General features: G+C 35.4%; 1 long non-coding RNA gene across 1 annotated transcript; it reads right to left on the bottom strand.

Moving 5' to 3' along the window:
* Positions 1-1,462: 1,462 nt before the first annotated feature.
* LOC146998172 (uncharacterized) lies at positions 1,463-21,204 on the bottom strand. The gene is made up of 2 exons (XR_015040027.1): positions 21,020-21,204; positions 1,463-2,105 (listed from the first exon to the last, which is right to left on the bottom strand). It is a non-coding gene; the product is annotated as an uncharacterized LOC146998172 (long non-coding RNA).
* Between the last annotated feature and the right edge of the window lie 1,309 nt (positions 21,205-22,513).

Genomic DNA, 22,513 nt, shown 5'->3' with positions numbered 1-22,513 from the left:
TTTCGTATGGTCTTCTTTATCACAAAATATACATTTGTATCCAATTGTTGATAAAGCTGAAGCAGTCGGAACTTTCGGTTTATAATTCGGATAAACTTTCGTGCGTTGTTCATTTTGACGAAAGTATGGTTTCTGATTCGTTTTCGCAGAGTTCATTAAACTTGCAGCTTCTCGACAGTTAACTTCCTTTTTTAAGAATTCTATAAGTTCCTTTATATCAAATCCTGCTTCCATATTTCGACTGCGATTAAATTCCAAATTTAATTCCTCTGGAAATTTCTGAAAAATGATAGGACAGAGAATATTTCCATAACTTCCAGAAGTAACGTTTAACGATTCTAAACTTCGAATGTTGACTTCGCATTCATCGTACAGCTTACGCAGTGCTTTAACATTTGAAATGTTTCCCACTGGTTCAAGGGATAATAATTTATTCATATGCGAGGTGCTAACAACATCTTGTCTTCCAAAACGTTCTTTCAATATTTCTACTGCGGAATCATAATTCTAGTCACTTAAAGCGAAACCGGAAATGGCAGCTAAAGCATTACCTCCAAGTAAGGATTTTAGGTACGCAAATGTTTCAGTTTTCCTCAATCCACTAGGATTATGATGTATTTTCGAATTGGTTCCAAAAGTCTAACCATTTACACGGATCTCCGTAATAAGTTCCGATTTGCAGACGTGGCAACTTCACTGTTTTCGCTTCAACTGGAAGTGCAACATTAGCCGTTTCGTTCTAATGAACTGTTCTAGAAGATTCCGAATTCTTCTTCAAAAATCGTTGCATTCTTCCTCTCCATATAACAGTTTTATCCTGGTATTCTTGACTTAAGGTAACTTCATTTTCAATCTCCTCCGAAGTTACTTTCGTTTCTATTTCTGAATCTAAACTTTTCAGTTCATTGATTTTCTCAATTAACTGTTCATATAAATCCTCGATTATCTCAATTTTCTCATTTAGCGGAATATTATTTCCTAAATTCGTTTCGACTTTGGTTATCAGTTTCGTAGTTAATTGTCTAACAACCGATCGTTTCTTTTTCAAATGTTCAAGAACGCCCTCCATTTTCGAAATATTCAGTCTGTCGATTTTCTGGTTCGTAATAATCCCGGTTTGCAGGCACCATAAACAAAATATGTGTAAATCTCTAATAAACAGACTGGACCGCAGTTAAAGTAATAAACAGAGGAGCGTTCTTCCACACAACATTTATTCACGAACACCAAAGACGAACTGATACATATACATAATTGACATCACAGTTTCTTTTTACAAACAAACTTTTACAAACACTACCGCCATCTATTGGCGATCTATGGATACACAATCCTAAACTTAACAGCTATAATTAATCACATTTTAGTGGGTGCCAATCCATGCAATCTAAAGTAAATCACAGTTACATTTATAATTAAATACTTACGGTTATGCTATTATTATAAAGAAGATGCAAATACACTAATTACTCATTTTTTAATTGACAAACTGCTGTAAATACAGATACTCAAATCAGAAAATATTCTCAGTTTTGTAAATTCACAACTGGGGCTGGTTAAGCAAAAACCGGCAGAAAATAGCTACAACTGGCAGAAAATAATAAAATATTTTAATAAATAGTAATGTTAATTACTAAAATTTAATTCATAAATGAAGTACATATAGTGTATATAAAAGACCATATACGACTTTTTTTGCAATCATTTCTCGTAGATATTACTTCTGGTACCAAAGTGTTTTAAAGACGTAGAATTATGGGGTTATTCTAAAGCAGGCCACATGAAAAATGAGCAATGCCTCTCTGGGACTCGAACCTGGACCTCTCGAATACATACCTTTACACCATGAAGACATGCTGGAAGGAAGGAGAAAATACCTTATGTACTCCTCCTTTTAAAGGGCAACTGGGGATGAGGTGATCCAGTCACCAAATACTGGTGTGACAAATTGTCGGCCACCACTTTTTAGTTCGGGTGCCATTGTAGAGTCATCGGGTTATTCTGAAGCTGGAGACATGAAAAATGATCGATGCCCTCGCCGGGACTCTACTTGGACCTCTTGAATACGCGCGCCAAGTGTGCTACCGTTAAATCAGGAAGATATGCTGAAAGGAGGGAGAAAATACCTTATAACGTAGATGTTCATAATATGATATTTCCAGATGTAAAAAAAAAAATCAATTTTGTAAATATTACGTAAAGCTTAAATTTATACTCATACTTTGTTTTATTTCAAAGGCACTTGGGCCCCCATGCATCAAAGATGCGTGAGATCGGAACATGAAAAAAATGCAAAAATAGAATTACAAAAGCAGGTGAGTGTTTCCTACCGCAGTTACAGCAGGTGGGTTTGGGAATGCATTTGGCTTCACAAATGGCAGATTTATGAGGCACATTTGACACACCTCAGAGCGGCTTTACACTCATCTGAGGAGTAATAGAAAAACTGACAATTATGGCACTGTGCCACTCTATCTTGGAATTTATACATCAGCAGTAGATAAAGTTGTAATGATCTGGAATAACAGAAGAAAGCTAAATCAATGTTTGGGAAGTTTCTCAAGAGTGAGAACACCTGACACTTAAGAACCTGATATTCGAATAACTTAACGAAGAATTTGCACAAATACGTTTCATATAATAAATGCAAGGGGAAATAAAATTAATTAAATGCAAATACAAATTAAATACGACGAGTAAAAAGGATCAAGGAAATACAATTTAGCAATAAACTGGCCCTAGTAAAAGGGAAAAACTAGTACAGTACAAAGTCTGTAATCCGGACATCCATTATCCGGAATGATCTATAATCCGGATCTCAAAGCCACAAACTATTTTTTGTATGCTTTACGCATGCGCGTTTAATGTTTACGCATGCGCATTTAGCACAAAAGACGAAACAACTTACATTGAAAGAAATGTTTAATAAAGTAAACAAATAAATATTAAGCTTTTTTTTTTTTTTGTAAATTTTGGTACCCTTTAGATCATAATTGCTCTTAATTTCATAAATTACGGTTTCATATTTTTAACTGTATAATTTCTGCACGACATGTTACCAGATTTAAATTGATGATCTATAATCCGGAAAACTCCTTAATCCGGCGTCGCCGAAGTCCCGACCAGTCCGGACTACGGACTTTGTACTGTTTAGTGGAAGGGGAAAATTAAACGAATAATATTTTTAATTTTCAGCACTAGCACTAAAAATGTAGAGGGGAAAGTACGCTTGGATATATGGGGAGTGCAAGAGGTCCTAATCGAAAGGTGACCCAGGATAAGTATGATAAAATCTTATAACTGGAGGAAATGTAACCAAATTTTTTTATAGCATATTTTTATGTTTGAAAAATGAAAGCGTATTACAAAAGGTGCTGGAAGTGGTCTACCTCCACCTGTGCACACAATTCAACATGGCACTGCATGTTCACGTATGTTGGTGCCAGAATATCGGACGTCACTGCTTATATTTTACGGCGGATGCTCTAAAGTAACTCGTTAATGGTGCGTGTTTTGTGTTTGTACTCATTACTTTAAGACGATCCCCCCCCCAAAAAAAAGTCATGGGGCTCAAGTCTGAAAAAAAGATTTCACCGCAATCATACTCTGTACAGACGTGTGCCATGTTGTTCCGTCTTACTGATCAGCCAAATGTCAGCTCTTTATCATTCATTATTCAACCCGGAGATTCAGTTTATAAAACCAGAGCCAGGAGATTCGCATGAAAAACAGGAGTCTCAAGGTAGATATCGCGCATCAGCGGCCGAGCTGTAAAGTTGCTGAACGCTGGTAGTTTGGTCCGAGTTTCGATTCCTGCGAACGAGCTGGCTGCATAGGCATTTCTGTCGTTTTTCCCCATGTGTAACGCGTATACGAACCAGTTTTTCTTAGAAAGTCACGAAGGCATCCCTCCCCTTAGGCAGATAGCCCTAGTGTGCTTTGCCGTAATTAAATAAACCAAACTAAACCCTTAGAAAGTCCTCCACGAAGGCATCCCTCCCTTCCGTGTAGTGCCGAAGGGTGGAGCACGTAAGTAATAACAACAATAATAATAATCAAGGCAGGTATCGGAACGTTGGCAGCAATTATTATGATAATCCTATCAAACTAGGGTCTCACTCTAAAATTAATTGCACCAATTATCTGTTCAGCATTGTATTAAGTACCTATTGTTAATGTATGTTAAAGTAGCACTTACCTAACGCTTGGGTACCCACTGATTACTGTGTACCTAATACACGTGTTTAATATCTTTGTACATTGGTTAATGTACTTAGGAAACAGTACAAATAATCTAGTAGCAAAACACTATACCACACAGTACTAATCTAGGGTCTATCTTTTAATTCACTGTACTAATTACTTATTCCAGCGTAACATTGCGCACCTAATATTTCAGTATGTACATGTCTTGTGTATCTAATGATAATGCTTCGAAGGATCATAGTGTTCTCAACATATGAGTACACACGTTCTGCATACATGCTACCGTATCCATGCTTTTGCATACACCTTGTAACATGGCAATGTATTATCCAGTGTCTAACATTAATTAGCTTTAACGCCACTGTATTAAGTACCAAATTTGTATGTATGTTTATGTATTAGTGTATTAGCATAATGACCACGTATGATTATCTAGATAAAGGTGGACGTGGCGCTATACCGACTAATCGTATTGGTAGAGACGTGGTACTCACGTCCTCCGTCGCATGTCGCATGTCATCACTGTTGTCCATGTGATATCCTTTTTATTTTCATCTTTGCTGCATTTATATTTTGATACCCTTGTTAAAGTAAATACCCTTTTCATAAGCCTCACCTGTGGTCGAGTGGTTAAGACCACTGAATGCTGGTAAATCGTTCGGCAAGCTTATAAATTTTCCTTTGTGCGTTCGTAACAGAGAACGTCCAGAAGAATTAGAAAATAGTCCATTTATGGGATTGTTATTATGACTATGTGATTATGTGATTATGAGCCACGAATATTCATGATAACTAAGACGATGGTAAAAATTTACAGGTTATAATTCAAAACCTTTTTCGAAAAGTTCATAAAAATTGTTTAAAAATGCAAATCTTAAAAATAAATCATAAAATTGGGTGAATTTTATTTGGAATGAACCTAAATTTCGGAATGTGAAAGGAAGAATGAAAAAAGTGTAATATAAAAACAGATATTAATAATAAATATATACTGAATTGAATTAACATGGAGGAGCTAAAATTTTGAGAGCTAATTTTTTAAAAAGTAATCGTGCGATTTTTACAAAACTTGGTAATCTGGCATAATATGAGTCGTAGAATTGAAATATGGAAAACAAATCGCCGTCATTTCAGAAAAAGTCCGATTTTATGTGAAAATACCAATATTAGAACAATACCATATATAAATTTAATATATATCCTAAGTCGGGCTTTCGAGACATGAAAAGCGCAAGTTGAATTTCGTCAATATGCCCAGTAGAACGGGAGATTTAGAACTGCCTCCCCCTTTTTTTTGGCGTAGTGTACCTATTGATGTTATACATTTTTATTATTATTTTGCGTTTGTAATCATTATATTTTAATTACTTGCGGGGATTATTTGTAACGCTATTCTCTGAACATCTTATGGTTTTGTCTTATTCATTTCATGCATCTTATGATTTTGTGATTAGCATTTGCTAATCACTACTTATCAGCTTATGAAACTTTATTCTTTACTGAACTCTTTGCAATTTCTTGATATTCTAAATTCATTGCTTGCATACAGTTATTCATTGATGACAATTCGCAAGCCAAATTATATTCTGGGTAGGGTTAAAAAACTGCTATGGTCCCCAACCTGTTTAACACCGTTCCTACCGAGTTCTTTTTCATGGGTTCGAATTCAGGCGAATTGGTTAGTTACGTGGTTATTTTTCGTGTTATATCTCCATGTGTAACATAAACATGAACCAGAAAGGCATCCCGAAAGCGTCCTTCCATTTAGGCCGATAGTTCTTGTGTGGTTTGACATATTCCGATAACGAGCCTTGTCATAATGAATCCCTAATTACATATGGTTTATATTACTCTAAACTGCATATTTTCAATGACTTTCTAAAATCTTAAAATAAAAACTTTGAAATGGTTAGCCTACTGTCAAACCTCGTAATTTGTATTATCCTGATTTAGAAACTGTGTTGAGGAATGTTTGATATTTGTAGTCTCATGTGATTACGTGCCAAACTGGCAATACTTGTCTAACAGATTATGATACATTTTTCGGTAACACGCAGATTGTGCAGGGAAAAAAACAAACAAATATCGATGTTTAAATTCGTTTTCGAACATTCGTGTTATCTTTTCAATCAAATACAAAAGACGCAATAGGCGTCACACTGTCACAGTTAAAATTTCACAATGATATAAAACAATAAAAGATATGGGTTTTTCATCCCGGCCTAAACATGCCATACGATGGATAAGGTACAATTTCACAACGAAAAGTAAACAAAGATTCACCACAACGGTGATTAAAAAACAACATGATCAATAATGTAAAAATATTAAATCAAGTTTAGAATTTTTTTATTAGAACCTTATGAAAGAAATGTAGTTAAAATAGTAAGCCAAGTTTATAATTTGTATTGAAACTTAATGAAAGAAATGTTTAAGTATTAACTCCACGAAATAACTGTGTCTTCGTTTGATTGATTATGGCAAAGCACATCACTGGGGATATTTGTCTAAGGGGACGAACGCCTTCGTGAAGGATTTTCTAAAGAAAACTGGCTCGTATACACGTTACACATTGAGAAAAACCACGGAAACGCCCATGCTGCCAGCTCAGTCCCCTGAAATTGAAAATAGGTCGAATTACAAGTGTTTAGCGACTCAATTTAAAATAAGATAGATAACATTTTTCTTTAAATTACGCGATTTTAATTAAATGTACCGAGAAGGGAATTTTTTTGCTATCATATTATTTTTGATTGCACGTGAATAAAAATAAATTCATAGCGCTCTCATTTGCAATTGTAGGCTATTAGCAGAATTTCAAACAACAATAGAAAGTGATAGTATAGAAATAACAAACATAAAAAATTATTACATTTATTACCTTTTAAAAATACATTCAGCTTTCTCATTAAAACAAATTTGGATATATCTTACATTTATAGTTTTTGGTTATTTAATTACGGCAAAGCCTCGAGGGCTGTCTGCCTAAGGGAAGGAATGCCTTCGTAGAGGACTTTCTAAGAGAAACTGCCTCGCATACACGTTACACATGGGGGAAACCACGAAAACACCCAAGCAGCCAGCCTGTTCACGGGATTCGAACCTCGGACCGAACTACCAGTGTTCAGCGACTTTACCGTTCGGCCGCTGGTGGGCTCGCTTAAATTTATAACTTATGTTTAATTAAGCATGAGTACTAGAAGCATAAAATTTACAAACTAAACAAGATGAAGTAGTTAAAAAAGAAATAATAGCTAATTTATTATATTGCTGAGAGATTAAAAAACTTAATGATGTGTGACCATAGCACAAGAATCCTTATCACAGCTTTAAAACATCAATTGCCACCCAACGGGGATAGGGGTTAGTGACTTAATATACCAAAGACTACCATACCAAAGAGTCCGGCATGGATAAATGTATAGTGTCTGCGCGACATGGAGGCATTCAAAATATGGGGCGAGCCGAAAGTCCTCTCCAGAGGTTGTGGTAGGGGAAAAGGAGAGACCATTGGACCCCGTCTCCTGGGAAGCTGTTTTTTAAAATTGGGACACGGAACTGAAAAAAATAATTCTGTCGCTTGTATGATGGCCACAGCTTTTTTGCCAACGATAGGAGCAATCGTGACTCCTTGCCACCATGAATTTCGAGGGCTTGCTCTGATTTCAAGCAAGCAAGATTAACCATGTCAACAACAAAATATTGGTTTATCTTTCTAAAAATTATCATTTTATCACTTCACAATAAATTTCCAATAAAAACTATATTTATGTGCATGCCATGTGCGCTTTCTGTAACTAAATATGCACATTGTCGTGCTTATGTCTGAAGATTTTATTCCGAAATTAGAGGCAACAATTTAGACTCGAAAGAACAAGTAATGCTTGTATTTATAATAAGCTGATCTTAAATAATTCTTAGAGTCTCTTATACTTCAATGATCTTACAGTTTATCAGCTAAGTTACTAACGACAGATTAGCCTTTCAAATGAGAACAACCAATTTGATAGCATTAGAAGGTTGGTTCTGTCTTTTTGTACTTACGTATCAAAGTGTGAAAATGGCAAAGTTACTCATTCAAGTTCTGCGTGTTGATTAATCAGAGCGTGGAATTAAATAAGCTGACTCGTTGAACCGGTATAGTATGGTTTTTTAAGATGAAACTAGTGAGAGGGTAGCTTTATCTTCAGAGTTTTCAATTTTAAACAAGAAATTCTTTCTTTAGTCAGTGAAACGTGAAATCGCTTATTACGTATTATCTTATATCTAAATGCTGTAAAGTGATTTTTCGTCCCTCTTCACTTTTGGCTTATGGATAATTTACCAATCAAACGTATGTTTAAAGATGGTGGTTTGTAAAGTCACATATGTTGAATTCTCAGACCAAAAGCGCTATTGGTCTCGAAACACGATTTTAAATCGGATCACTACAAATGCTTCATTTCACTTTTCAGTTGCTAATCGGGAAAATGTACAATATTCATCTTTCAAATTGAATCTCTCTGTTGTGGATCAACAATTTAAGCTATTTGAAAGCAACAGATGCAGTTCTTAAGAACATACATTAGCATTTACGTAGAAATTTCTGTAGTAATCCGGTGTCAGACTTAGAGTTCTAACAAGTATAAGGTACTAATTCAGAAGTGAAACAACAAAAATCAGCGTTATATTTACAAAATTTTCACTTTGTTTGACTTCTGAATTAGTATTTATTCGGCGTGTTATTGTGTCTTAAGTATAAGGTATTTCTTCCACTTTCCTGGCGTGCCTTCGTGGTGTAGTGGTTCTGCACACTGGGCCGGTATTCCAGAGGTCCAAGGTTCAATTCCCGTCGTAGGCGTTTGCTCATTTTTCATCTCTCTGGCTTCGAAAAAAGAATCCTACAGTGGCGCCCGAATTAAAAGGGTTGTGGTGATGATTCTTCATACCCAGGATTTGGCGACTAGGTCCCCTAAAACCCTAGTCGCCCTTTAAAAAGGGAAGTATATAAGGTATTTCTCCCGCTTTCTAACGTACCTTCGTGGTGTAGTGGTTCTGCACACTAGGTCGGTATTCCAGAAGTCCGCGGTTCGATTCCCGGGAAAGGCGTTTGCTCATTTTTCATTTCTCTGACTTCAAAAAAAAAAAAAAAAAAAAAAATCCTAATGTCTCTACACAAGTACCTATTAAGTTGACGGGAGGTCTTAAAGTTTAATTTGTTTTCATTTTAGTTATAACACCCAATATAATCAATTCATCGTGGCCAAGATATTGTAAGCGCTTGTCTTATGCTTGGCCTTAGCACCACGAACAATAAAAACGGCCACGGAAGCTGTGGCGTGACGTCACAACCTCCGTCTGAAATTCGACCCTTAAGCCCGACTATCGAACTTAATCATCGCGTAATATAATAAAATATGCTTTCTAACATCAAATTTCAGCTGCTTTATATACCTAATATGCGATTTTATTTGTGTGGTGATATTATTTATGACTCATTTAGAAAATTTTAAGTTAAATCGCAATTATTACTATTTTACCATTTATATATAAATATTATAAAATAGTAGAAATGCAAGTTTCTTTTACACAGCATAATTACTTAAATATCATGCACTCCTTTATTTATGCTTTCATTGCCTATAAATTTATATTTTTAAAGCATTAAATGTTTAAAAATTAATTAAAAATGATTTCTAACAACAATTTTTTAAGTGAGTTTTGAAAAACACGCACAGAAACGTTTCTTTTATAAAGTAAGAAAATTTCACACATTAACAAAACAGAAATAAGAAAACTTTATTTTCACCAAAAAATTCCTTATTTTGCAGAAAAATTTCATAGAGTAACCCAAGAAATTAAAAATAAGGAAATATAACAGAGAAATAAGTTTCAATAGAATGCTAATTTTCTGAAAACCATTTAACAATAATTTATTAAAATAATTATAATTAACAAATTTTAAGAATAAATATTTGAACAAAAGAATGCAATGTAGCTGTAATAATTACGTTTATCGTCGTTTTTGAAAAAAATCCTCATGGAAAATATATATTTGAGTTTGTAGTCATTGGATTATTTGGAAGTAGGAGGTATGAAAAATATGCAGTGCCTTCGCCGGGACTCGAACCTGGACCTCTCGAATACGCTACCGTTACACCTCAAAGGCATGCAGAAAGGAGGCAGAAAATACTTTATAAGTTTAATATGAGAAAATTGCAGTATAATTTTAGAGAAAGTGCGTATTAAATGGTCTTTAACTATTTTTAAAACATACTGAAATTTTTTTTAAGTTAAACTTCTAAGCAAAAATGCTTAATTAGTGAAAGCACGTTATAACGAGCAAGCCAAATTCTTATAGCGTACTAAGAATATTCATATGATTTTGCTTCAGTCTTTTCCTGCAAGTTTCTTGCATCAAAGGTATATGATTTTGCTTCAGTCTTTTCCTGCAAGTTTCTTGCATCAAAGGTATATGATTTTGCTTCAGTCTTTTCCTGCAAGTTTCTTGCATCAAAGGTATATGATTTTGCTTCAGTCTTTTCCTGCAAGTTTCTTGCATCAAAGGTATATGATTTTGCTTCAGTCTTTTCCTGCAAGTTTCTTGCATCAAAGGTATATGATTTTGCTTCAGTCTTTTCCTGCAAGTTTCTTGCATCAAAGGTATATGATTTTGCTTCAGTCTTTTCCTGCAAGTTTCTTGCATCAAAGGTATATGATTTTGCTTCAGTCTTTTCCTGCAAGTTTCTTGCATCAAAGGTATATGATTTTGCTTCAGTCTTTTCCTGCAAGTTTCTTGCATCAAAGGTATATGATTTTGCTTCAGTCTTTTCCTGCAAGTTTCTTGCATCAAAGGTATATGATTTTGCTTCAGTCTTTTCCTGCAAGTTTCTTGCATCAAAGGTATATGATTTTGCTTCAGTCTTTTCCTGCAAGTTTCTTGCATCAAAGGTATATGATTTTGCTTCAGTCTTTTCCTGCAAGTTTCTTGCATCAAAGGTATATGATTTTGCTTCAGTCTTTTCCTGCAAGTTTCTTGCATCAAAGGTATATGATTTTGCTTCAGTCTTTTCCTGCAAGTTTCTTGCATCAAAGGTATATGATTTTGCTTCAGTCTTTTCCTGCAAGTTTCTTGCATCAAAGGTATATGATTTTGCTTCAGTCTTTTCCTGCAAGTTTCTTGCATCAAAGGTATATGATTTTGCTTCAGTCTTTTCCTGCAAGTTTCTTGCATCAAAGGTATATGATTTTGCTTCAGTCTTTTCCTGCAAGTTTCTTGCATCAAAGGTATATGATTTTGCTTCAGTCTTTTCCTGCAAGTTTCTTGCATCAAAGGTATATGATTTTGCTTCAGTCTTTTCCTGCAAGTTTCTTGCATCAAAGGTATATGATTTTGCTTCAGTCTTTTCCTGCAAGTTTCTTGCATCAAAGGTATATGATTTTGCTTCAGTCTTTTCCTGCAAGTTTCTTGCATCAAAGGTATATGATTTTGCTTCAGTCTTTTCCTGCAAGTTTCTTGCATCAAAGGTATATGATTTTGCTTCAGTCTTTTCCTGCAAGTTTCTTGCATCAAAGGTATATGATTTTGCTTCAGTCTTTTCCTGCAAGTTTCTTGCATCAAAGGTATATGATTTTGCTTCAGTCTTTTCCTGCATGTTTCTTGCAGGAGAAAAGCTATACCCTTCCAAAATCCCTGTCCTGAAGTACGAAAGTTATAAAGACTGAAAGGCAAGCTAATTTTTTTAAATGAAACTATTTTAAAGGCAGTTAAAAAGTGAGTAATTCTTAATTGCGGGGAGAATTGAGTGCTACTGCGTTAAGTGAAAAAAAGATTCCACTTGTCTCAGGAGATTAGACTATTGAATATAACAAGACGAAAGAGGGCTACAGGTTTAAGGGGCAGGATGCCGTCGGAGAGGGCTTTATAGTGGAAACTGGCTCCTTTTCACGTAACACATGGAGAAGGCCACGTGCAAACTACGTAGCCAATTCGGTCGTATGGGTTCGATTTTAATTCGAAATCCCAGTACTCAGCGCTCAACAAAAACTAGCTTATATTGCTGTTAAACACGAAAATTATTACAAATATATTTGATATTCGCCAAATCTCTAAAAATTCTTTAAAATAATTTCGAAATTCGCTCAGATAAAATCGCAATCGATGCTCGTAATAACGGACATTTGTTATAGCGACCATTCTGTTGCAACGATAGGTGTACAGCATTCCCGACCGATGAGTGTCTATTAATGCATGTTTACTATAGCAGGGGCTTGTATTAACGTCCTTTTTCTGTAGGACTCGAGGGCTTGTTATAATGGGAGTCAGTTTTGTTTGTGAAGTCTGTTTTAGTCTTTATGTGAAAGGGATGATAAAGCAAATTTTCTTATGGAGAGGTGCCTAAATTTTCAAGAATGATCTCAAATGATTGAAATCAACCTATTTTACTTGTATAATTTCATGCTAGTTTGTATCTCAGTAAAAGTGAGTTGGTAGATTTAAATATTCTCACATCATATGCAAAGTAAAAACTTCTCTTGTTGTTGTTGTTGCTAAATCTCGCTTGGTTGACCTAGATTTAGTCCAAGCCCACGAAAATCCATGTGGCAAGGAGCACAAGTTTACTCCTTTCGTTGGCAACAGCCTTAAAAACCTTACATGTGAAAGTGCGATTTAGCTCAGTTCCACCCCTAGTTTTGATGAACACCTCGGGGGGGGACGGGTCCAAAAGGGTCACCCACCCCTCTTTCCCTACCACCAACCTCTCGAGAGGACTTTTGTTTTGCCGCGTTTAGAGTACCCCCATGCCACACGAACACTGTACATTTACAAACATCTATGTCTTCTCCGGGATTCGAACCCGAGGCCTTCGGGCACGGCAGTCAGCGCCGCTAACCTCTATACCGGTTGGGCGGCATGAAAAAAAAAATAACTTAATTAATTAAAAAAAACCGAATCAGATTGAAAATTTCATCGTTGGAATTTTATTATTTCAGTCTATAAAAATCATTTAGACACCCCTTCAAGAGAAACAGGACTCATTCATCGATTATAAAAACATAATTAAAAAACGTTTTATTAAAAAGGCGAGCTACAAGGACATCTTCGCTGACCTCTCTAAAGCATTTCTAAATTTTCAAACAAGATAACCAATCGCATAAAAGCATAACTGGTTCGAAGCAAACTTACGAATGAAACTTTTAGCATGATAACACCGCCACGTGCTATTTATCGTAAAAAAAAGAGGCACAATAACCTACACGTGACCTCTAAAATATCATAAAATTCATTTTTAAGACTTATAAATCGCCGATAAGATGATACTTCCATCTTTAAAATCTATGCTGTTAATCTCTTAATCTGAGTAAACAAATGATAATCTAAGGACGTCAGCTTTCGGTTTCCGAAACATAAACCGTTAAACTCCGTCTTCGGTTGTGCGTTGTGCCTTTTTTTTTTTTTTTTTTTTTAATGATCGCCGTAAAATCTTTGGAAGATAAGGTTTCATAAGCACGATTTCCTTCAGGCTGAAAAACGTGAATCCTATACCGCTTTTAACCGGCTGAGACCCGTATGAAAGAGTGACGGATGCTCCCTTTTATTGATTAATTAACTGTCAGTTATGACAACGTATTGAAGACTTGTGACAATGTATGAAAGAATATATGTATCTTTAGAATTGCCGTTGCATTTTGAAGACTCTAGATATGAAACGAACATATTTCGGATACAGTATCTTCGCGCTCTTTCGAAACGCCATAAAATATACATACTTGAAGATTCACGCGATGTTAATGCTAATGGAATGCTTTGAAATCGTTGAGTTTGTTAATCAAAAATTCGTTCAATGTTTGCAAAATATGAAATAGATAATAAAACAAATTCCAGATTGCAAACTTGGGCTTCCAGATGCCCATATTCGAGTGGAGGACTACGTTGTTCAAAATTTGATGTCGCTAGGTACCGTAGTTTTTTTCTCACAGTGCGAGAGACATACATACATTCGTGCAGATTCTTCATTATTTTATAAGGTATTTCTCCCGTCTTCTTGCATGCCTTCGTAGTGTAGTGGTCAGTACGCTCGGCGCGTATTCGAGAGGCCCGTGATTCGAACACCGGCGAAGGCGTTGCTCATTTTTCATCTCTCCGGCTTCGAAATAACCTAATGCCTCTACAATTTAATTTCTTTAAATGCAATGCAGGGCTCTAATATTTGGCGGTAATTTGATAAGGGATTCAGACTTTTTTAATAGTCCATCTGGGCTAGTAAATAAATAAAATCTGAAATAATTTCATTTAAACTTGCCACACTGGAAGCGCTTTCTCGTCTGGCGATATGGTTACAATAAGATAATATATGATTGTCATAAAACATTGCTAGAACAAAATATAGTTATTGTGAGACTCTACCTAAATTCCATTCATTTAATCGGTTGTTCAGTAATATTTAAAAATAGTGGGGGATGTAGAAAGGGAATAAGTAATAAAAATAAAACAGGTAATCTACCTCAGGACGAAAATATGGCTCATATCCCCCTTTCTTTTGATATTCTAAATATCAACTAAAAATGCAGTGATACTATTGCATGAAAAATAACTTCAAGGAAAAATTACGTTTCACAATCGCTCAGTTGCTAGCGAAAATAAGTAAAACAAAGTCTCGAAAACTTCATACTAAGGTAGGGTTATCATGCTTTTGAGAAGAATTACGGACCATGTGCGTTCGTGGAGGGGTGGGGTGAGGAGATACTGCAAATGGCCCCACTGGAATCGCGTAAAAACGTATTTTGTATTGACGCATAAAGTACAGTAAAATTTCTCGTAACCGGCAGACAATTAACCGACCGTATCAAAACAAACGGAACTTTTGAAAGGTCTCCATTTAAATTCGAAACCACAGGTCACAAATACCCATCTTCCGCTACAATCTTATCTTTATCCATCTTATAAATTCCGCTACAAATTTTAATATTCCATAGAGATTTTTGGCTGGGCCTAGCGACAAAAGAATGCTCCACCAATTGAGTACAAATGCTGATAGTCATATAACAGGCGGTAGAGCAACTTAATTGGTGGTAAGTACGTAAGATAAAAAGTATGTAATACGTTCACAGTTTAAAGATTTAAAGGGGGGAAAACATTTATGTTTAAAGATTTCAAAGGGGGAAAACGTTTCTGACGCCCAACGTAAGAAGAATTATTCAAGCCCGGAGAAAGAACTATCTAGAACAGGGGTTCTGAACTGGTGGTACGCAAAGGAGCTAAGTATTTTCAACTATTAAATTCAAAAATTAAAACATCAACATCCTGATTTTTCTCTAACACTCGTAAATTTACACGATCTGAGCTTTGTTCAAGAGTGGTAGTAGTACTTTGTAGTGGTGGTACTAAAGGTTTTCAATTTTTGTTTAGATGGTAGGAGTTAGTCAAAAGGTTGAGAACCGCTGATGTAGAACATAAAGATGAGCCTGCATCGATGCGTGATCTTTGAAGGGAGTGTCCATGATTTTCTAAAGAAATTCACACTGAAAGACGCCAGATTTACTTTATCTCTTCCTTGGAAAAACATAATGAACATTTCTTTACATCTCTGCTGCCGTAAATTGTGACCTATGATCATGTTTGGAGATGACGAGTTGATTGATGAAGATTCTCTTAGTTTTAAAATACGTTGGGCGTCCGTGGCCAATATCTTGGATTTAATTACATGTTCGGAGAAAGATTAGTATTAGCGAAGAGGATGTGCAGGTTTAAACGGAGGTACACACTTAGTGTAACTACTAGAGACTGGAAGAGATTAAAGCCGCGTATGAAGAGATAAGGGCTGAGGTAAAAGCCAGATATGATGAGATAAAAGCTGGATATGATCATGTTTGGAGATGATGAGTTGATTGAGGAAGATTCTCTCAGTTTTAAAATACGTTCGGCGTCCGTGGCCAATATCTTGGATTTAATTACATGTTCGGAGAAAGGTTAGTATTAGTGAAGAGGATGTGCAGGTTTAAGTGTAGGTACACACTTAGTTTAACTACTAGAGACTGGAAGAGGGAAGAGATTAAAACCGGATATGAAGAGATGAAGGTTGAGATAAAAGCCAGATATGATGAAATAAAAGCTGGATATGAAGAGATCACGGCTAAGATGAAAGTGGGGCCGGAAGAGATGAAAGTTGGACGAGAAGAGATAAAAGTTGGCCAAGAAGACCTGCGAGAGCAACTCTAGATGAAAGTGGAGCTTTCAGAAGAAACTGAAGCTATGAAAGAAGATATAGAAATGGCAGAAATCGCATCTGAAGAATCAAAGGATGAAGAGATGAAGGAAGTAGTGTCTGAGAAAGATCAAGAAATGAAAGATGAAACATCTTACGAGAGTGAAGAAATGAAAGATGGCAAAGAAGCTCTTGAGTCCCAAATGCCTGAAGTTGAGATGGAAGAAAGTGATAATCATGTTTGTAAAGATGAAGAAATAAAAGAAGTGGCTAGTATAGCATCTGAAAAAGATAAAGGAACAATTCGTGGACATAAAGTTCTTGATTCTCAAGTGCTTGAAGTGGAGTTGGAAGAAAGTGAAAATGGGACTGTTAAGTTGGTAAAAACTGATAATGAAGTTACAACGTCGCAGTTAGCAAATGTTGAACCATCTGAAAGTGCATGTGATGCTGAGATGGAAGAAGCTGATGTAAAGCTTACCCAGAGTGCTCCAGTATTGCAAGGAAATCCACCCACTTCACAAACTAAGTGTGTACCTCCACTTACTCATAAACTAAGTGTATTTGGTACTAGTAACTTAGTTTAACTACTACCAAATAATTGGACATGTACTGGGAAAGGAGAAAGATGAGGACAGGAAGGATGAAGGTGAAGATGACACATAGAGTTAGAAAGTTACTTAAAGGGAAGCTGGCGAAGGATCACAATAACTGACGAAGGATTGACAAAGATTGCAGTTAAATGTTCATCTACACCCGTATGTTACGTTGTACCGTTTCATTCTACACACACAGAATTTCTAAAAGTACGGTGACAGTCTTGTATGCAGGCAGCTATCATAAGTTTATGTTAGTGAGAAGGAAGTGCAGGTTGGATAGATGCAGACAGTTTGGTTGGTGCCCCACTCTCTCAAGACGACGACGAAATAATCAGTCATGTACTGAGGAAAGGAGAAGGATGAGGATGAGGAGGGGAAAACTCAAGATGAAAATGACACACAGAGTAAGAACGTTACATGAAAGAAAAGTGACGAAATATTGAAGACTTTTATAAGTTTTCCAGAGGAATGTTCGTCTATGTCAATACATATTATTACGAGGCTTCCCTGTATACACAGCAGCTTTTAAAATGCGACTTGTAAGCAGGCAGACATACGAAGTTTTATGCCCTCATAATAAAAGATTCGTAATTTTCATGTGATAATAAACATAGTAGTTGTAAAAGTTAATTTGATTTTGTTTTTTTTTAAATATAAAATCACATTATATGTTTTAATTTTAAATAATCTGCACTATGTTCGGTATTATGTTTTTAATTAGGCCCGAAAGATAAAAAGCATCATGCATGAAGTTCTTAGGTTGCAGTTTTTACGGATGGCATCACAAAAGATGAGCAAGTAAGTTCTAGAAATATATATTCTTTTATCCGTAAAAACCTCTAAACCGAAATTGGCGAGTTCCCTTTGCTGGCCGGTTAAAAGGCATTCTACTGTAATACATGCGTATTTTTAATGATGCAATACTGTATTCTGTTATTTGTCTTATGAACCGCCAGTTGAAGAACTAAATAAAAATTTATTGATGTTATTATTTGTCTCCACATTTTCTCTTTTCTCCAAAATTTTCTGCGGATACCTATGTCCAGGATACTTCCTGAAAAATTAATAAACATTGCAACTTCTTTGTTTGTTTAACCCTTTCCGGCACGCTACCTTTCAAAGTCGGAGTTTTGATGAAAAAAAAAAAAAAAAAAAAAGGTAGGCAGTCTAATTAGGCCTAGAGGAGTACACAAGTGAAGTTTTATGAAGTTTATCACTTATCGTTTTAATTCTGTGGGTGTGACCAAAGTGGCACACTAATTGAATAGAGCTTTGAAAAGAGTGCTGAAACGAGCATTGTTGTCAATGAACTGACCGATGAGATGCGGAGAAACAACGAATACAGACTCTCAGGTGTCCTAGATTATTGGTGAGTCTGGTCTGGGACCACCTAGGGTTCGCCGTTTGATTTTAGGCAAGATTTCAGAGTAAAAATTTAAAAATTATATAGACTAAGGAGATTAGCATACAGCCGAAAAAATAACATAGAATTTTTTTTTTCAAACAATTTCCTTTTATACCCTAAAATATATCTGGAAGATTTCTTTGAAAAATGAGGGTCTTAAAAAAACTAAACATGGCTAAAATACATGGACTGGTTTGTGTTGAGCTGCCATCTACTATAAATAAAGAAGGTTCAGAGTATCCTATAGTAACCTATAAATCCTTTTTCATTCAATTTTTCTGTGCGTACAGAAAAATTGAACTTCCTGTGTGTCCAGACCGGACACACTGTGCCGCAAAGGGTTAAGGATAAAAGAATATGGTTAAGGATAAAAGAATTGCGGACTAAAGAATATGTTTCTGCGCTTGCCAAAGAGGATCTCTAACACATTCCTAACACATATCCTTCCTATCTTAATACATATCACATACTACATAACACATATCCTAACACATAATTCAAAAATCTTGTGAAAAACGCGGTATTAAAATTTCTAAATGCAAAATAAGCAACATCAGACGTCAGTCAGACAGAAATAAATAACACCCTGTTAATAGAAAAGTACCATAATATCTTCTACATACATATTTATGACTAGTTTCTTAAAATTTTGGTAAACTAAGTTTCCCAAATATCTGTCTGGAGCCGTTATAATGTAAGCACCGCATACAATTTTTTATGTGTGTTATTCTTTAAATATATGTTTTTGAGCACTTTTCTATTACTTTTATACAATGTTACTCATTGCTTATTACTTTCTTATGCTTACTTTTTTCTTAACACATATACCTTTGTGTATATTGCATTTGTATATATGCAAGTAACATTGACTGTTTCGCTATATTTGCGAGATATCGACAAACTAGCGATAATTTTGGCGACTAAATATTGTCACCAAGTCTAGGGGGGGATGAATATTGCCAAAAATCGCCAGATTTGGCGACATTTAAGTCTTGTTTCTGTATAACTGTAACTGAATAACTGTAATTGATCCCTATATGTATCCAGCCTGTATGATCCCTATATATATCCAGCCTATATGATCCTTATATGTATCCTAACTATAACCGTATCCAGCCCTTATACATAACTTTAACCGTATATGCCTTCTAGTAATTTCCAGAAATGGAAGGTGCTAGAGATTTCTCGGCAACAAGACCGGAGGTTTATTCGAACTATTGAGAAATCTCCGGGTGAGCTTCGCTCTTTGAATGCGCTTTGCATTGACTGCGTTCTTAGTAGTTTCAAGTGGTAACTACTGTTATACTGAGAGGAGCTGTAGGAGTACCATTGTGGAAAATTTCAGACCTGAGAAGTGTTTCTTTAGGTAAAATAAACTTTATCAAGCTATCATCGATTCTGTTTGCATTCAATCCGTTACGAACCCGTACGCACGCAATAATAGTTCTTCTTTTTCCCATTAAATTTTTGTTGCTGATTAAATGAACACTTACATTTTCTTACTTCAAACATTAAAGAATTTCTGAAAAAAAAAAAAAAAAAAAAAGACTCTTGGTTGATATCATAGAGGATTTTCAGTTCGCCTTGGCACAAATGTTTAAAAAGAACTATATTTATTTATTTTGAATAAATGCAAACTCGACGTAGATAGCGGCAAGAACACACACAAAGATACTGTCAAGTGTTGAAGAAGATCGAGGCCGTTTCTTATGTTTCTTTTGCTCACTAGATACGCCAGGTGAGTAAGAATTGAGAAACCTTAAATAAATAACGTTGTCTTTTAACATAGAATTAAGTATGGCTGAAGAAAACTTTTATTATATTTCGAGATAGTGTACAAACACCACTGCAATAAAATATGAAAATAAAGAATACTGACTTTATGTTTTCGGTTCAAATACAGGACACTAAATGGAAGGGGGGAGAACTGCAATTTAAAACTTCAGCTTGTAGTATAACATTTCGAGAAGAGTTTAACATTAAAAATATCAAAAAAGGATAAACAATATTAAAAAAAAGTTAAGCAAGATAAAACATGGTAAAAAAAAATATTTAAAAAAAATTGTATTATTTAGTAACATATGATGTTACACTATCTTGCATCATTTCCATTAAAGTTGTAAATATTCACCAAAATTTTCAGTTAAATTATAAATTAATGTTATAAATATTACAAATTATTAAAATATTATATTATTACAAATTAAACGCATTTTAATTTACAAAAACTGTTATATACCGAAATACACTGAAATACATATATACGCCACTAAAAGTGTAAAATAAAGATTAAAATTACTATGTAGCTTGTTTACATATTTTAAATTACTTAGTTTGTTAATTTATATTCGATTGATTAAATAAAAAAAATAGATTAAAGTTATTATGCTTTGTCGAATAGTAACACTCTAAGAATCGGCTATACGCGAGGATACGTGTAAGACAAGTTAAAGATTTTATGTTTCGCACACTGGCAACACTTGCAAAGGTTTGCTTCTGTATACTTTATTTTCTTCGCTGGTTAATTTCTGAGGCGTGATAGTATGTGCGAAATGTCACAAACTACCAGTTTTCCAGATTTTTAATATCCCCCCCCCCAACAAACTATTTTAAATTCTGCTTACCTGAGTTGTTAAGACGGCTAAACGCGGGTACTTAAACCCAGGATCAAAAACCGGCAAATGGGCTGCCTTGTATGGACGGTTTCGTGGTTTTTCCGAGGCGTAGCGTGGATACGAGTCGGTTTTCTTAGGGTGGTATCCCACTTTCATTTATTTCGGGCGAACAACTGTTACAAACAAATTTTCCTATCTGCTTTACAACTGAAAGAGAGAAGCACGATTTTTTATAATCGTGCTTCTCTCTTTCAGTTGTAAATAAAAATTATAAGTTGTTCGTTTACAAGTACCAATCAGCTATCAGCATCGAATCCCCCGTCATCAGCCAGCATTTGTAACGAAGAACTAGTTTCTCCTTTACATGATAACACCAAAAGGATCCGCTGTGATTGGCTGCTGTATGTATCGTGTGAAGAAGCAGAAAAATTGTTCTAAGTAGATTTTGATCCGAAATGTTTTGAATGTGTGATACGACGTTTAGAAAGTCTAGTTTACTAGTTTTGCAATGAAAGTGAAAGAAGAGAGATCAAAAAGAAAAATCTTTAGGTTTACAAATTTCAGAATCGTTAACCGTATTCGTGGTTTTACTGATGTGCAGTGTCAGAGAGAGGGGTGTAGCGTAATCACATTCGAGATGGATGAGTAATCAGACCAGAGGACTTTTAAATATTTATTTTTAAACTTAACAAAACTTCTGGATTAAATGAAAATAAAGCAGCCATAACATACAGAACTTCCGCTTGATGCGGCACTGAACAGTCTCTTGGCGCGGCTTACCTAGAGCACCTCTCTAAGCATAATTCTCACTCATAAATCTCTTCCTTTCCTTTTACGTTAATTTAGCAAGGAAACCGCACAGGGAGATGTCCTTACGAGTTTCCTCTGTTGAATTACTTGCCGATCATTTAACAGACACTGGGTGATAGTTCGCAACATGGAATCCATTGTTCGCAAGGAAACAGCACAAGGGGTTGTCCTTAACGTACTTCCTTTGTTAATTACCTGGTGAATAGTTCTCTTGAGAACACGAAGTCCTCTAATTTAAAACGGCCGTTCCATCAAAACTGAGGATCGCCACAGGAGGAAGAAAATTCTCTGAATTTTATAAGTCGTAGAATACAAGCGAAGTGACAACAGACCGTAAGATATCCAAAATACAGCAGCCTCATCATTGCCCGTGTTGTTTCTCGACGTCTCTGCACACTCGTTAAAGGCCGATATAAACTAATTATAAGGAATGGAAATAATCATTGAATAATCGCATGAGTATAATTCGGGGTACAGAAAACGTCTCAGACTCTGTTCTCACTCCCCAACTTTATCAACATAAATATCTTGGTAAGGAGCCTCGTATGTTGATGGTTTAATGTATATTTAACTTGCATTCACTTCCGTATATTTTAAATTTGCTTTTATTCAAGTCCTAGGATTTCTCTGGTTCTCATTATTACAGAAACATCGTAGTTCTCTCGTTGTTATTCTTCTGTTAAAGTTATTAGC

Source organism: Stegodyphus dumicola, chromosome 3 (assembly GCF_044657685.1).
Source record: "Stegodyphus dumicola isolate Sdum_Otavi_A_Nest chromosome 3, ASM4465768v1".
Taxonomy (NCBI): Eukaryota; Metazoa; Arthropoda; class Arachnida; order Araneae; family Eresidae; genus Stegodyphus; species Stegodyphus dumicola.
This window is presented reverse-complemented; position numbering and strand designations above follow the sequence as displayed.